General features: G+C 34.9%; 1 protein-coding gene across 1 annotated transcript in view; it reads right to left on the reverse strand.

The window, feature by feature from the left end:
• The window catches only part of CSRNP3 (cysteine and serine rich nuclear protein 3), a 99,247-nt gene extending 82,897 nt beyond the window's left edge, over positions 1–16,350 (reverse strand). The window contains exon 1 of the mRNA XM_008063030.2: positions 16,070–16,350. The gene's annotated coding sequence lies outside the window, so the exon portion shown is untranslated. The remainder of the gene's footprint in view (positions 1–16,069) is intronic.
• Positions 16,351–16,669: the final 319 nt, after the last annotated feature.

Here is a 16,669-nt window from a genome sequence, read left to right on the forward strand (position 1 = left end):
ATCAAAAAATTAGCCGTGCATGGTAGCGCATGCCTGTAGTTCCAGCTACTTGGAAGGCTGAGGCGGAAGGATCTCTGGAGCCCAGCAGGTTGAGGCTGCGGTGGCCGGGAGCGGCCAGTGCACTCCGGTCTGGGCAACAGAGTGAGACTCCAACTCAAAAAAAATTTTTAAATTAAAAATTAAATAAAAGTGCATTTTTATAAAATGTTGCAATGGAAACAGTTAAAAAACATGTTCTTCTTGAGCTCCCCTTAGAAAAGACGGATATCTCAAGAATCAAGGACACTTAATTGGGCTATTGGAAACCACGTCCAACATTACAAAAGGTGGTACTTGGTACTCTTCCTTTTTCAATTCCTCAAGAACGAGATAAAAACTTTTTAAAGAGATGATAAAAGAATTGAAAAGTCTCTTCTTTTCCTTTTGTCATAACATTTGTGACTGTTAAGACCTGAAACAGGGGAGTTGAAGGTTGGATGTAATTTCTATCCATATCTTTAGAACTGAAAGAGCCTGAGCTAGACTCAGGTCAAAGGAAGTAAGGAACTATTTGCTTAGGGTGAGATTAGTATCTAAGTGAGAAATTAAACATCTGAATAATTATAAGGGGTCATATCCTTAACATATACCTATACACATAAACCGATTAAATGCTAAATTTCTTATGCAGTGATTAAAAATAAGACCTGTCCAGTTTGACTGTCTTTTAAAAACACTACATATATAAGCACAGCAAAATATAAGGACCAAATGGCCCGGTGTTTGTCAGTATGCAACCCTTAGTCTAGACTTAATAGATTGTTAAAGGGAAATGTGGTTTTCTCCTCCATCATCTGTACCATCTTACTAGGAAATAAAAGAATATAAAGTTTTAGGTAGGAGACCCTGTTAATAAAATGGTGCGTATCTGATTTCCTTGTACTCTATGTTGTTTCCCTCAGAATTTGAGGATGGTAATATGTGACTGACTAGCTATTGATCCAGATAAGGAGAATGAATGCCTACCCTATAGACGCCATAGCTTCTTAAACATCCACATAAAACCTTTTTTTTTTCCTAAAGATGAGGCATAATTAAACTAAGTAGCATAAAGCAAATGAAAAAGTGGCAAACGTTTCAAATTGGCTCTTTACAGCATCAAAGCCCAAAGAACAGAAGATAAAGTTGGGCAGGCATTAATTTATTCTAAATATAAGGAAGGAGCTAAAACTCAAAGCCTACATAACAACCATTTTATCACAGCTACTATTGTCCAATTCATGAAACACACGCTAGCCAAGAGCACCACCATTTCTCACTTAGACTAGGAAGAGTCTCCTAATTATTCTCACCCATGCACTGCTGCTAGCTTTCAATGTGTTTTCCAGGTTGCAAGCAGAATGATAAATTTAAAATGCAAATCTGATCATGTCAGTTTACATCTTAAAACTCTTAAGTGGCTTCAGATTGCCTTAGGATAAAGTTCAAAATCCTCAAAATGGCTTATACAGTTCTTAATCTAGCTTGGTTATCCTCTTGGTCCTCATTTTGAGCCACTGGCCTTGTCGATGATATTCAGCTCTAAAAATCTTTCAGTTTCTCCAACTTGTCATTTCTCTCTGGCTTCTTGGTCATTTGATATACCATTCCTTCTGAACTACTTTTTAATCTTTTCCCATCGCATTTATCTCCTTTTAAATCCATATTATTTATTTACGTATTTCTATGCTTATTACTTATCATCCCCTGATAAAAGATACAAGGGTAAGGATCTTTGTTTCCTTTACTGACATTTCAGGGCCTAGAACAGTACCTTGTATGTAAAGGGTATGCAATAAATATTTGCTCAATGAATGAATGAAATCCTTTCATTTCCATACTTTACTTTATCATGTCTGTTTTTCTGCAAGATTGAACGCTCTATGAAGGCAGAAATCATGTTCATCTAATTCTTTTTGCTCACAAGCAGCACAAAAGCCACTTTTAGACTAACTTAATCAAAAGACTTCTGCTGGAAAAATACTGGACTAGTTCAGCTGAAAACGAAAACTCAGGAAACATAGGAACCAGGGCAGCTTCTGGGATTATGGGATTCTGGGATCCTTGATCTTTTCTCTAGAGCTCTGCTGTAACCAGGTTTAAGCTCTAGCAACTTCTCTCTCTGTCTTACAATTCAAGTGTAAGGTTCCAAGAATGAGCAACTTTTTGACCTATTTTAGGTCAAATGTCTGCCCCTAGATCATTTAGCTCTATAGTCATTAGGCAGAGAGGTATACATTGTGAACAGAGAGCCAGCCAGATGATTAGGTGCTCTCCAGAGATTCACTCAAACTTTAATAAAATTCAATTGCATTTCAAAGCCAATATCCTCTCCTTGCCTAATTCTATTTATCTTTTTTTTTCATTTATCAATAAAGTTCATGAATTCACCTCTTGACCAGATTCTCAGTTTGGGATTCCTCTTTGCCTGCATCTTCATCTCCCTGGTTATTGCAAAATTTGATTAAGACCTACTTTATTTTAAGACATTAACAAACATGTTATGACTTTGGAAATCTGTCATTCTTGATTAACATATACTATTTGTTTCATACATAGGTTAGCTATAACTGTTGGTCAGAAGCTTGTGAGCATATTTATGAAAAAGTAAAAGTGGAAAAGTATACATGTTTCTATCTCTTTTCTCAAAAAAAAGTTGATAAAGAAACAACTCTAAATTGTTTCTATGATAATAAATACAAGTATTTTGTTTAATATATTCCTGGCTTAGTGAGAAACCAAAGAGAATGGTGAGCTCAAAGGGAAAAATCTCAGAAGCCCGAAGGATATAAAGTAATGATAAGGCAGAGAGTTTGGCTCAAAATGTCAAGTCAAGAAGATAGGTAAAAACATACATTTTAATGCTTTTGGAAGAATGGCTGAAGCTAACTCTTGGGTATGTGTTGGAAACTTGTTCATTTATTTCACTTTCTCTTTTGATGCTTTAAAAATACTACAGTTTTCATAGCTGACATTGAGTTCTTACTATTACACCTATAATCATCTGATCATTTTTTCTTCTTACATTCTGTCTCTATTTCCCAATGTTTTGTTATCTGTCATAAGAAAATGACCATATGAAATAGGTCTTAAGAACATCATCAATCCCCCAATTCTGAGGAGCAGGTTACTTGCAGAAGAACCACTTTTAGGGTTGCCAGGTTTAGTAAATAGAAGTATAGGGCACCCATGTCAAATTTGAATTTCAAATTTTTTTAAAAAATAACATTTGAGACATACTAAAATTTATCTGAAATTCAAAACTTAAATGAGCATTCTACAATTTATCTGACAACCTTAATTGGTGATCTTGCTGAGGGAGTAAAACGAAAACCCACCTAGACTGGTTCAATGGAATGCATATTCCTGTCCTTGAAATCCAGTAAATAAACCGGGCTCGGTGGCTCAGCCTGTAATCCCGCGCCTTTGGGAGGCTGAGGTGAGTGGATTGCCTGAGCCTGCGGGTTCCCCGCCTGGGCAGGCGAGACCTCATCTCTACAATAAATCAAAAAATTAGCCAGGTGTGGTAGAGCGTGCCTGTAGTTCCAGCTACATGGAAGGCTGAGGCGGAAGGATCGCCGGAGCCCAGCAGGTCGAGGCTGCAGTGGCCGGGAGTGGCCACTGCACTCCAGTCTGGGCAACAGAGTGAGACTCCAACTCAAAAAAAAAAAAAAAAAGAAATCCAGTAAATAAAACATATAAGGTCATTAGGTTGAATCATGAATTTACCAAACAACCAGAAATAAAATGAGGGGGTGGGTGATGGTTAACAGTTTAATCACAGGCCTTCCTTTCACTGATGCAGGAAGAAATGAATTTGAAAAGAAGTAGCTCTGGCATAGCAAGAATTTCCTTATATGGTAATGGGGCGTGCATGAATGAGATGTTGTCTCTCCTCTGGCCAGATAAATCAAAGGGAGGTGAGCTGTGTGCCTGGGGTTCATTTGATCCAGCAGGCCCTATTACATGGTGCTATTTAAGGTAAGAGCCTTGGGGAATATTCTATTAGGAACAACGAAAGGCATCTAAAGCCCTTCAGTTCACTTTTAAACCTGGGAGAATGAGTTTATCCTTTCCATTGCTAATTTTATAGTTAAACAAAGTGAGAGGAATCTTTAACTGAAAGGGTCATTAACAAAGATTCTGTGTGATTTGGCATAGATCGAGGAGCATGTTAAACAACTTGCACAACAATGTGACATGGGGGGAGTCAATGATTTGTCAAAGAATGAAGTAATCGATCTGGTGTTCTTCCAACAAATTCTTACAGCAAGTATAAAATGCTAGGAAACTATGATAAAGCTCTATTCCAATGAACTTGATAAGGTAAGAGCTCACCTGGGTCAGCAATGGGCTCAGGTCCCAGGAAACACCAGTGTCTGGATTGGGTTGCATAAGAAAAGAAGTTTTCTTCTATGGCTTTACTCAAAATACAAAGTAATTTTGGTGTGTCTCTGGTTGTTTTACCAAATTCAAATTGTGAGGTGAGAGACATAGTAAACAAATGTATGAAAATACTCATGAGTGGGTCATCTGTGATAGCAGGTGGGAACAAGCTGAGTTGGCAAAAGTAAGACTGTTCACAGTATCGAATCATCAACCAGATTGTCTACTAGGCCAGATAGAGGATGAAAAGGACAGTGGCTTAATTGATGGTGTATAGGTTTTATGCCAATATTTAAGAAAAGAGACACCAGTTTAAAAAAATATATCTCATGCTGTGTTATTTTTATCTTTTTGGAAAACATCTTGGTTAACCTAAATTTAGTTCCTAAATGTCTAGATCAGTTTTTAACTAAGTTACTTTATCTTAAATCCTTTTCACTCACAACTTCTTTTAAAACCAGGATTTTGAGTAATCTGTGGTGTTCTGGCCTTACACTATTATGTTAATCAAACACTGGGTATAGTCTAACATCCCTGCTAAATAAAATAATCATTATTTTAAGTAACCACCCTTCTAAAAGAAATGACTTCCTTAGTAGAGTTCATAAACTCTGAACAATTCTTAATTTTTTCCAAGGCCTTTGACTCACTTTTATACGCTTCTGTTGTTGTTCAATCTTTAAACAAATTCACTTTCTTCTTCTTTTTTTAAATTCATTGCACAGTCATACTCTTCACATTGTAGCCTGCAGAGTTGGAGACTGAACAAGTGAAAGACACTTCTTCAAAGCTGAGCATTATATGGCATCATATTTTCTTGACATCACCAAATGTGAAAATAAACCCCAAGTGTCATTCAGAAGGTTCTCTCCTTGCTACTACCTGGCTCTTTGTCGCAGCCATGGTAAACATGGCTTCCCCTGCTTTCCCTAAATGTGCTTCTCAAGTAAGTCATTCAAACCCACCAGAGAAGTTATATACACTTGTTTGTTTAATTTGCTCTATTATTTGTTTCCAATTTTTAATTTGATGTCATTTATATCATACTTATATTTGTGTTTGTTTCTTTTACTAGCATAAAACCTGTAGACTTGGAAAAGTACAAGGTGAGCAACTCTTATGTAAACGGATAGAGAAAGATGATGAAGAGGACTTACATAGATCTACTACCTGCCAGTTACTTTACAATTTGTATCTTATTGAATCTTTACAACAGTCTTGGTCATGTTACCCTCATTTTACAGTTAAAGAAACCAAGTTGCAGAGAGATTAAGCATTTTTTCAAAGTTTCTTAGCAAGCTGGGATTAGAAATCAGTAAGTCTATGCCACTGAGGTCTTTTCCAGTAAATCACAGATGGTAACTACAATGCAGATTCTCTCTTTTTCTTTTTTTAAATGCACATGTAGGTGGGGGTGCTCCTTTAAAAGTAACATTTAATGTAACTGTTTATTAGAAGGTAAGTCATCCCTCTTAAGTCATTCAAACCATTACCACTGGTAAAAGTAAGCAAAATAATGCCTTGAACATCTTGAACATTTATCACTGCATATATTCTGAGAATGCTTACTCATTTTTCTTAAAAGAAAAAAAAAACCTTCTACGATACTAGGGCCATTTCTGCCTAAACCCATTTGGCAAGAAATTAGCATATCTGCAGCCAAGAGGAGAGGGATTTGGCAATGATTTACAAGGTAAAATCCCACAAGGTGTTTCCATGGGGCACCACCAATGTGAAAAATGCTACTGGTAGCTTGCCAGTGTGAGAAGTACAAGTCAGCCAAATGTACCTCTCTTGTCCAGGTGTCTGACTAAGCCAAGAACCCTGAGAGTACTCTTGCCTAATAAATATTTTTGTTGGAGAAATAATGATCGTGGGGTTTCCCAATTATGTATTAATTTCTTATGCCAGAATTGCTTGTGACCTTGAGTTAAAAGTCTGAGTTACTTTTTATGCAGTGAATCACAACATTTTTGCAGTCTGAGGATTTGACAAAAGAAAGAACACTGTCCTCAGGAAAAAAAAAAAAAAAAAAAGCAGAAATGCATACCATCCATTCATAGATGCTCAGGTTGAGAACCTCTCTGCTCTGGTGACTATACCATCTCCCCAACTTTGGTAGATATCTAGAACTTAGAAAATTATTCCTTGTGAACACATTAGTTCAAAGCATGGAAGAAGTTTAAGAAACTGTAGGCCGGACGCGGTGGCTCAAGCCTGTAATCCCAGCACTTTGGGAGGCCAAGGTGAGGGTATTGCCTGAGACCACAGGTTTGAGGACAGACTGGGTGACCTGGTAAGACCTCATGTCTACAAGAAATCAAAAAAATTAGCTGTGTGTGGTAGCACGCACTTGTAGTTCCAGCTACTTGGAAGACTGAGGCGGAAGGATCGCCTGAGCCCAGCAGGTCGACACTGGGGTGGCTGAGAACGTGCCACTGCATTCCAGCCTGGGCGACGGAGTAAGACTCCAACCCCTCCCCCCCAAAAAAAACCAAACAAACAAACAAAAAAGACCTGTTGCATTCATTCCCTTCACACCAGAGTCACCCACTTCCCAGGACAGGGCTCCTCCCAGACCCTTCAGTCTTTTCTTGGTGCCAAAAGATTTACTGCATCTCTTGAGGACAGTCCTGATAGATTTCTTCACTAATGTCTTGGCTGCCACATACAACTCTTAAACAACTAACCAGAGCCTCATCTGTGACTCTGTGGCTTGATGAATACTTGACAGAAACGGTTCTGGATTGAGGTACACTTTTCCAGACTGTCTTTCCAATAAGGGAGATAGTCTCATTTCATCTATAATAATTTCAGTTAGCATTTTAGCGAGCACCTACTATGGGACAGATACTTTGTAACCATTTTCTATAACCTTCCCTCAAATCTTACAAGGTAATTTTAACAAAAGAAACAAAGGTTTCAGAAGTCTAGATCATTTGTTCAAAGTCAGAGTTGAATCAGTTTTTCCCTGAGAAATATTCCCACACTGACCTTGCTGTATTCATGGAATCTTGTCCAGCCATGTATCACTAATATTACAGCGGTTTATAAAACCAGGTATACCTAATGTTTTCTCACATTTGACTATGAAGTTCTTTGTGGATTGAATATGTATTCCCGTGCCTGCTCAGTAAATGATAAAAAATGGGCTCTGAGGCAAAGCAGATCCCACTATCTCAGAGTAAATGACAAAAGCCAAGATGTCCATGTAAAGGTTGGTGCCTCTTAGTGTTCATACTGTCTTCACTCACTGTGTGCACACTGCAGTGTTTAAATTGACTTATGTCCCGCTGATAAAGGGAAGGACAGCTACTCCACTCACTAATGGGTGAAGACATTTTCCATGACTCTGTCTGGCCGGGGGGCTCCCAGGAAGCATTCTGTGTTACCTCCACTTCCACTTGTGTGTCATGGAAATTAGCATTCACATAAGAAAGCCGGAACTTGTTTTTTAAAAAACATTGACCATCTTTTGGCATTTGAGAAAATGGTATAATTAAATACATACTTGTCTGAGAGTCAAAAGTCCTTCCCTAAAATTATCTTTTAAGATGCTCTTTTAGTTAGTCAGAACAGAGAAAACAATCAAATACATGATAAAGCTTTCAAAACTGTTGAAAATTGATCTAGTTCTTGCTGGAAGCCTATTTTTTCCACTCTAACAACAAAAGTTCCCAGTAAAGTCAATGAAAAATTTATTAACATGCTTGCTATTAAAAGTAAAGAACAGTACTTAGCCTAATTCCTTGGGCAATTGGCTAGACTTATTACATTAAGAAAAAAAATGACTACACAGATGTGGAAGAATTTAGAATTATTATTACAGCACTGGAAGATAACTTCTTTTTCTCCTTAGCATTTACACTTCTTTTCAGTCTTATAAATAGTTGAATTTATAAGGCTGATTGAATTTTAAAAGACTATCCAATGTAAATCAAAGGATATTTAAGAGATATAATATCCTTTTCCTTCAGAAAAATCATCTAAATAGTGTGAAGGAAAAGAAACTTTAAAAAAACATTTTCCTTATAAAGTACTCTAAAATAGGCATTAGAATAAAATATGGTCGAACGTTAGAACCATACCCATCCAAGCACTGGTATCCTGTCAAAGATATTGCACAGAAAATAAAGAAGATTTAAAAATTATAACAAGTAGAAAAGCTACTTTCAACATTCTTTAAAATGAATTACCACCTTGGGCACAATATAGATTTTTTACTGTCTAAGGCATAGAACAATAGCTATTCAAACTGCAGCTGATATCACATTAGGCAGCAATTAGTAAAAATAATATATAGTGTAAAATTAACTACCTGTATCTTCAAGTCTCAAAGAGTGTCCTACTGGCACAAATTAAAACTTGTTTATAACAGAAATGTCACACCAAAGTTATACAATCTTTTAAAAGTCGGAAATCCACTATTTAGAGAAGATTCACCCTTCAAACGAGTTTCACAAAAGCAGAGTCATGATATTCCTTCAGTTTTCCAAAACTTGATACCAATAAATACTCATTATAAAGCACCATGTATGCTGCTATTGAAATAATTTTTAAGTAAAAATGTAGCTACATTTTCTTAATTTCTCTTGAAAAACTAGTGACTAAATCAACTGATTTAATATTTTTAAACATCATTGTGATATACAGGAAGTTTAAGATAGTAATTAATCTGTGACATAGAAATAATTCAATTCAAACAAATTAGCATTCTTATGCTATTAGGCAGAATTAGGTTCTCTGTGCCAACGGTATTGGCCCAGCAAACATTTCTTAGATACCTAATACGTACTAGACGCCTTTTGTAATTGAAAAACTCATTTTATGAATGAGACAGAAACTCCAATGGAGCAAAGATTAAGAGCTACTGCCTTAACTGGAAAAATAGTAGACCAAAGGCACAAAGATGGAAATTTGAAAAGTAATTAAGGATATAAAATAAGAGAGCTCAGAAAAGTACATGTTGCCATTTAGTATCTGAAAATTTTGTAGATATTTTACTTCTATTTGAATGATTAAAGTTACATATCGATAAAGGCCACATATAGCTTCAATCTTGTTGACCATACTGACTGCCTTCTCTACTTGCCCTATTCAGATTCTAGATGTCAGCTGATCAGTATCACCGAGGTACAACCTTCAGTAAACTCCTGGTAGATTTCTGTTTTTGGAAAACCCATCTGTTTTTCATCCACTGAAATCTAAGATATTCCATCAGGATTCTCTATAACTATAGGTTTGAGTCGAACTTGTCTTAACAGCACCAGGAAATCAGTGTTAGCTCTCATTTATAATACCCATTATGTGCCAGGCAAGGATCATGCTAGTTCATTTTCATAAAAATCCCTTAATATAGAGACTTGTATCATCACTTTGCAGATGACAAAGATGAGGTTCACGGATTTCAAGTACCACATAGTACGTCAAAGCCACATAGCTTGTAAGTGGCAGAACACATTGTAGAAGTGACTCTAGGGATGGGACTTGAACCTAAGCTCTTAATTACTTCCCTATTCACTCTCTTCACACTCCATGATATAACTTGAAGTCACATGAAATGAACTACATAATAAAAGCATTCACCTACCAAGAAAACAATATAGAGTATTTATCTGGGTTTTTTTTAGTTGTTCATAAATTGATCTAAATTTACAAGGCTTTATTGTAATAAACAAAGTTACCCAGTCCTGTTAAAGTCGGAGCCCTCGGGCTGTTTAAACTAATACTGTCCAAAAGATTACCAAAATATGAAGCTATTCCCCAAGCATTGTGGTCTAGTTCTCATTCTTACAGAGTCTTTTAACACTAAGTTCATGGAACCAACACTCTTAGATCTTCAAAGTTCTTCAGAATGTATGAGAACATCTACTAAAATGCTATTAACTGCCTATGTATCTTAACCCATTGCATTAATGAGTTTTCAGAGAAATTGGAATTGATGTCTCAGTTGTCTTAATTTCCTTGTACGTGATTGAGGAGACCGTGAGGCATGAGCATGCATGGCTAAATGCATTTTTAAATGAATATGTAGATTTATAAGCTCACTTGGAGCTATAGGATACACTAAGCAAAAACTCTTCCCATCTAGCACAGTGGCAAAAGGTAGTGAATTTGAAACCAGGATTTGAAAATGAACTGGGCCACAACTCCTGAAATTGGCAAGAAGCATATGGCACCAGTTATTAGTCAAATGCCGCCAAAAACTTGGTCCCTATTTTTTTATATATTTAGATATTTTTCATTTGCTTGTTACAATAATTTCAAATTATTGTTGATAGTTTAATATTATAGAGTTTCATTGCAGTAACAAGAAAAAAAAATTTCATTTATTTGGAATTCAAATGATTTTCAATATCCTGAACATAAACAAAACTAGAAATAAATTTTGTTGATTTTCTATGTTCCTATACCATATGTATGCATGTATGTGTCAGAAGTTCAGTACATAGAAGTATAAAAGAATGTTTATCTCTCTCTTTTTGCCCTGCAAATTCTGAAAGATTTAGAATTTAATGTAAAGCGAAGTTCACAAAATTGATTTTGAATTGCTCTCAGACAAGGAACAATTATTAACTATGTTAAAAAACAATACATATTAACATGAAAATAAAGACAGTGAAATTATAAAAAGCCTATATAAAAAGCATATAATAGTAAGAGGCTATTTGGTATTGAAGAACAGTTGAGAACATCTTTGTCTTTTTCAGTAAGTGAATATAATGGTGGAAATAATAATCTTATGCCATGAAGAAAAGCCTAAACTGATTTTCACTTTGCTCAATAAGGCAGAATTATGTGTACTACATTTTGCTTTCATAAAAGCTATTAACAGTTTTAGAAACTGGCCTTTATAGTTAGAAACTTGAGCTATTTGGAAAATTGGATTATATTGTACAGATCATTTTCCATTTCTACGAGACAAGGTATTGTTATAGCATCACTATAGGCCTAATAAGATGCTTAAAATAATTTTACAATGTTATTGTACTTCTATCTTTATATAAAATTCATTGCTATTTAAATTCTAGAATAGACAATAAAAAAGGCAATTGTTTGTTTTGATTGTTTCTTTGAAAATGTCATGTTAAGGAAATGTGACTGTTGTCAATTTGAATACTCAATTATTTTGAGCATTTTCCTTCTATATATTACAAGAAATTTCGTTCTTCTTTTAACTTCAAAGGCTGCAGAAGTTTAGGAGAAAGACAAATATAGTGATAATAAAACTTAAAACTACATATGTGATTTGAGATGACAACAGTTATTTGTAGATTTTAGACTATGTTCCATGCTGCTAGACAGAGTACAACATGTTTGCCCTAAAATCTTTTCCAAGCCTACAATATGGTCTCTAGTTTCAAGTGATGACAAAGACAGACTGGTAATCAAAGAGCAGGAAATTCATTTTTGAAAAAATCCTTAAAGATTCCTTTGAAGTCTGATATAACACTATCTCTTTAAGTACACTAAGTGAATATCCCCAAGGATTTATTTTTAGATTACTCTATTTATTCTTTTACTTCTCAAATTTGATTTGAATTTTATTTACACAAATAACATTTTTCCATATACATTTAGATATCCAAACCATAAACTTACTATGTACATGCTGCTAAGATTTGTATGGAAGTAGTATGGCTTGAGCTAATGCAAAAAAGATTTCAAAGTTTTGAGTGAATCTGCATAGAGACATAAATTATCCAGAATATGCAAAGCCATAAATTTGCTGCAGGACATATATAGCTCTCATGTGGCTCAGGGAAGCACAACAATTCTCTTTATTTCGCATTTGTCTATTATCACGTTTTCTCCAAGAATCTTCACGGGCTTTCCTTCTTTGCCTGCACGGTTTTTATTTCTGTATTCAGATGCACTCACTGGTAGCAGTTGCATTTACAAAGTTAAAAGTACTGGACTGTCTAAATGAAACTTAAACTTGGTTCTTTACTCTCTCTGTCTATAATACACACAGAGGTTAGCTGACACAAACTAGAGGCATTACCTGGGTTAAAGGTGAAATATCATGAAAAATTTTTTAATTCAATATGATTTGTAAGAGATATTTCATTTAGCTGTTTAAAACATATACACATCTAAAATATATATGTTATATAATATCTATAGAAGCAATAATTCATAATTCTATATCATATATAACATACATACAGTTATATATATATAAACAAAACACACACACACACATACACACACACATATATAAAGGCAAAGTCTACAAATACTGTTTGGACCAGAGGACAGCATATTTTAATTAACATAAAAAGGAAACAACTTATTTAAAATATGTCCCCTTTACCTAAAGTCATTATTCAAAGTTTCAAAGAGAAAGAAGAAAATGTCACTTTTTGCATTTTTAAAAAGCCCATACAAAACATGAATTCCTTTCCCAAATTAATCTTAGGATCCTGGATAAATGTCATAATGTCCCCATAGAATGATAAAGGATGAGAATCTGGCCCTGAATAACCACTACAAAGTGAATTTCATAAATATTTGAAATAATTGTCCTTCACTGTTAAATGGCCATCCTCCTGTTTTGGTCTCTCCTGGACCCTCCCTCCATTTTAAAATAAAATAGATTGCTGCCAAACTACCATGTTTTAATCATTATAATAATATGAATTCCCTCTTTTCAATGCAAAGTAATTAAGTTTATCTAAATATGTACTAGCTCTTTGCATGTAAGCTTCTCAGGATTCATATTTAAATATCTTATGCAAATATAAAAGCATAAAGCAGTAATTTCATGACTAGGTGCTATTTTTGCCTCTTCATCTTTTCCAACATATTTTCATACACATCCAACCTGTAATATAGACAGATGCAGAGTTGATGCAAATGAAAATAACATTTTTCATCAACATTGTAACTGCTGAATTGGTATATTTAAATTTCTTAGTGATATGAAGAAACAGTTTGATCATGCTTTTCAATTAAGTTTATTTAAAAATATGTTTTGGAAATAAAAAAACAACATGAACAATAAAAGTAGTACACATTTTATTTGGTGTAAGGCAGACTTTACTATGATGTAATCACACATCTTACAAAAGTGTGATATTTAGTGCATGGAAAAAAGAAGACTTTTGTCCTGTCTGTGACATTTATGAGGATCACTTTACAATCTAGACTTAACTGAAAGGAAAAGTCATAGGAAGTTGAACATGTTGAGTTCAAATAGCATTGTCTAAAAAGTCCCAAAGAAAATTAATAGCAATTAGAAAATTCGAAGAAGTATTTAAAGGATCTAGCCCACAAATAAGAAATTATTTCTCTGAGAAAATGTTCACCAATAAAATATAGAATGAAAACTCTCAAAACAAAAATCCTCTTTTAAAATAAAATGAAATTATATAACTTATTAAAACTGTCCTTGTGATGTTGTGTGGGATACGAACAAAAGAACTCCATTATTTAATTCCAAATACCTCACAAGAATCCTGGGCTAGAAACTCAGACCTTATTTAAAATACATTTCTTTAAAAAATGTGAAAATCCTCTAAAAGTTTGACGTCTTGGTAATTACCTAGATGTTTCAATTCAGATATCTCTCTGCAATAGAAAAGATCTACCAAAATAAACGGAATTATTTAGAAGCCTAGACCCAATTTTTTCTCGCATCAAATTATTCCATTAAAAGAAAACACCCATGTTTCAAATAGCGCATGCATGAAGAAGAATATTTTAAAATAAAATAGTTAAAGGAAGTCTAAAAACCGGGAACACCCCCAATTGCCACAATGCATTAAAATAGCCAAGGCTCATCAGCGTCTAACAAATAAAATGAGGCGCATCATGAAATGTCACCATACCTGCGTGCACTTTGAACGACTACGGCACACACGCTGTAAAATCTTCACTCTCAGAAATAAAGCACACTTCATTTAACTGCTGCAAAACACTGCTGCAGAGGAGCCCGGTACATTTTTTTCAGGCAACCGATCCAGCTTTCTACCAGCCCTGTGACCTTTGAACTCCCTTCTGCCCCCCTCCCCTCGCTTCTGCAGTCAAAGCCTCCGAGCTGGTCTCATTTGCATAAGGCTCAGGCAGTCCTCCAGCAGCTGAAACGGAATGCTGGGTAAGGAACTGTGGAACTGCGGTTCTGCCAGGGTACCTGGATCACGGGAGAGCGGGCACACGCGATGGGGAGTGGGCACGGGTTTGACTGGGCTGTCAGCATCACATTCCCCCGTGTCTATTAATGAATAAACGATTTTAACGCTTTGTTTTAGAGTCCCATTCTCACTGCTTACCCCCACCCCACAAAAAAAGAAGCTGTCAGCAGTGACTATGGTAACCAAGGAAACCCAAATAGTCAAACGCTTCATTTAAATACGTGTTGAAGGCCAATTTTAAATTTTCATTAACTTCTCTTGTTTTTGAAACATAGCTTTTTTTTTAATTCAAATACATATTGCACGTATAAGCAGGCACATGGGGTTTTTCTTTTCGTTGCTGTAGTTTAAACAGTATCTTGCAGGCATAAATTTATATTAGTCACTATACAAATACATGAGGTCACTATAGTAATTCTGTAAAATGTTAAATGTGCCCAAGTGCCTTAGAGTCTATCATCCTAAATGGTGTCCAAAAAATTAATTGTAAAGAATTTAGGTCCCAGGATGCCATTAAAACAATACAGCAGTAAAAATGTAGAGCAAAGTTAAACTATGTACTTATATCTAAAGATTCATACAGCAGTAATGCTTATCTGCTTTTGGCAAAGATGTTCAGTGTTGTGCTATTATTTGCTAGAGTTATTTCTTCTCTTGTCTTCCTACACACAGCAGTCTATCTGAAACATAAACTTCTCTATTGCTCATAAACACAAGAAGTGGTTATTTTCTAGATAAGGAAGGTCATGTGTGTACATATTTTTATAAATATCCATAAAGGCAGATATTCTTCTTTTCTAAATTGTAAACCAATGTAATTATACATCGTCAGATAATCTAGTCCTCTTTTAAACATCAAGCTAATTTGTTTTTTCTCCATACGTGAATGAATAGTATCTGTAAAATAAAAAGGTTTTATGCAATAATCTTTTCCATTTGTCAAAAAATAACATGAAAAATAAAAAGCACACAAAAAAGAATATATATATTTAAAGTATAAAAGACATCGTTCTAATAGCATTATTGGCATTTCAAAATTTTATTTTTAAATGTTTTCATCTAAATAATTAAATATTCCAAATCTTTCTTTTGCAGTACACAGAAACATAGCCACAAATTTTGAATGATATAGTACCCAGTTTCTAAGACATGTAAACTATTACAACACAGAATTTTTTAATACTGGAAAAATAATTTTGAAGCTTTTTATCTGAGCTGTTAGTAGCTTTTATATTATTTCTGCATACATAGAAGATTAGATATTATTGGATACCTTTTTTTCTTACTCATAAATTTTTAAATAGAATAAATAACTTTTCAGTTTAACATAATGATACCAACATTTCTCTGTCACATCTGACTACATCAACAATTTAATTGCGTTGGGTCAATTCAAGTGCATCCTTCATTATTACACACTACAAATATCTTGCAAAGTTTTTGTTTAAGGCAAAACACACACCAGCCCATCCTCCTTTAAATCCAGTCAAACACAAGGAAGCGTTGGAGTAATTTATAAAATCACCGACCTGTTCAAATAGCTGGAGTCTTAGTCCTTGCACTCTTTATTCATTAGAATCCAAAATATATTGATTATCATTTTATGTGCCAGCATCACTGAAAGCACAGTTCTTCCTGGTTCAGCAGAATCTTCTTAAATTTCCCTGCCCTGTGTTTTATTGCTGGTACCATATGCTTTATTGTTCAGCGACAAGAGCTTCACTCTGCACAAAGACTCATTACCTACTGCTTGCTGCACAGCATCAGCCTCACTGAGGCTGCCTATATGTGATCACATGGAGTTTTGTCTGAGAAAGCCAGGCGTGCCACTGACTTCACTGTGTCTATGGATATTTTTATCAGCTGAGGTCTACTAGGAGGAAGGAATAACAGATTAGGAAGCTGCTCTAAGTCATTAATGCAGCACAACTTATGGAAATCCCTTCACAAGATTTCTTTTTTATTATTATTATTATTATACAAAACATCTGAGCAAGCATTCAAAAGAAGTTAACTAAATTTTATTTTAATAAGAGGCTGAATAATAATTTAAGGAAGGAGAACTTGCCAAAAGCCATTTCCTACCTTATGCTTTCTGAAAGTACTTTTGTACAGATGTTATTAAAGAA

This window comes from Carlito syrichta, unplaced genomic scaffold (genome assembly GCF_000164805.1).
Source record: "Carlito syrichta isolate Samal-C Ts95f unplaced genomic scaffold, Tarsius_syrichta-2.0.1 Scaffold306482, whole genome shotgun sequence".
NCBI classification, from domain to species: Eukaryota; Metazoa; Chordata; class Mammalia; order Primates; family Tarsiidae; genus Carlito; species Carlito syrichta.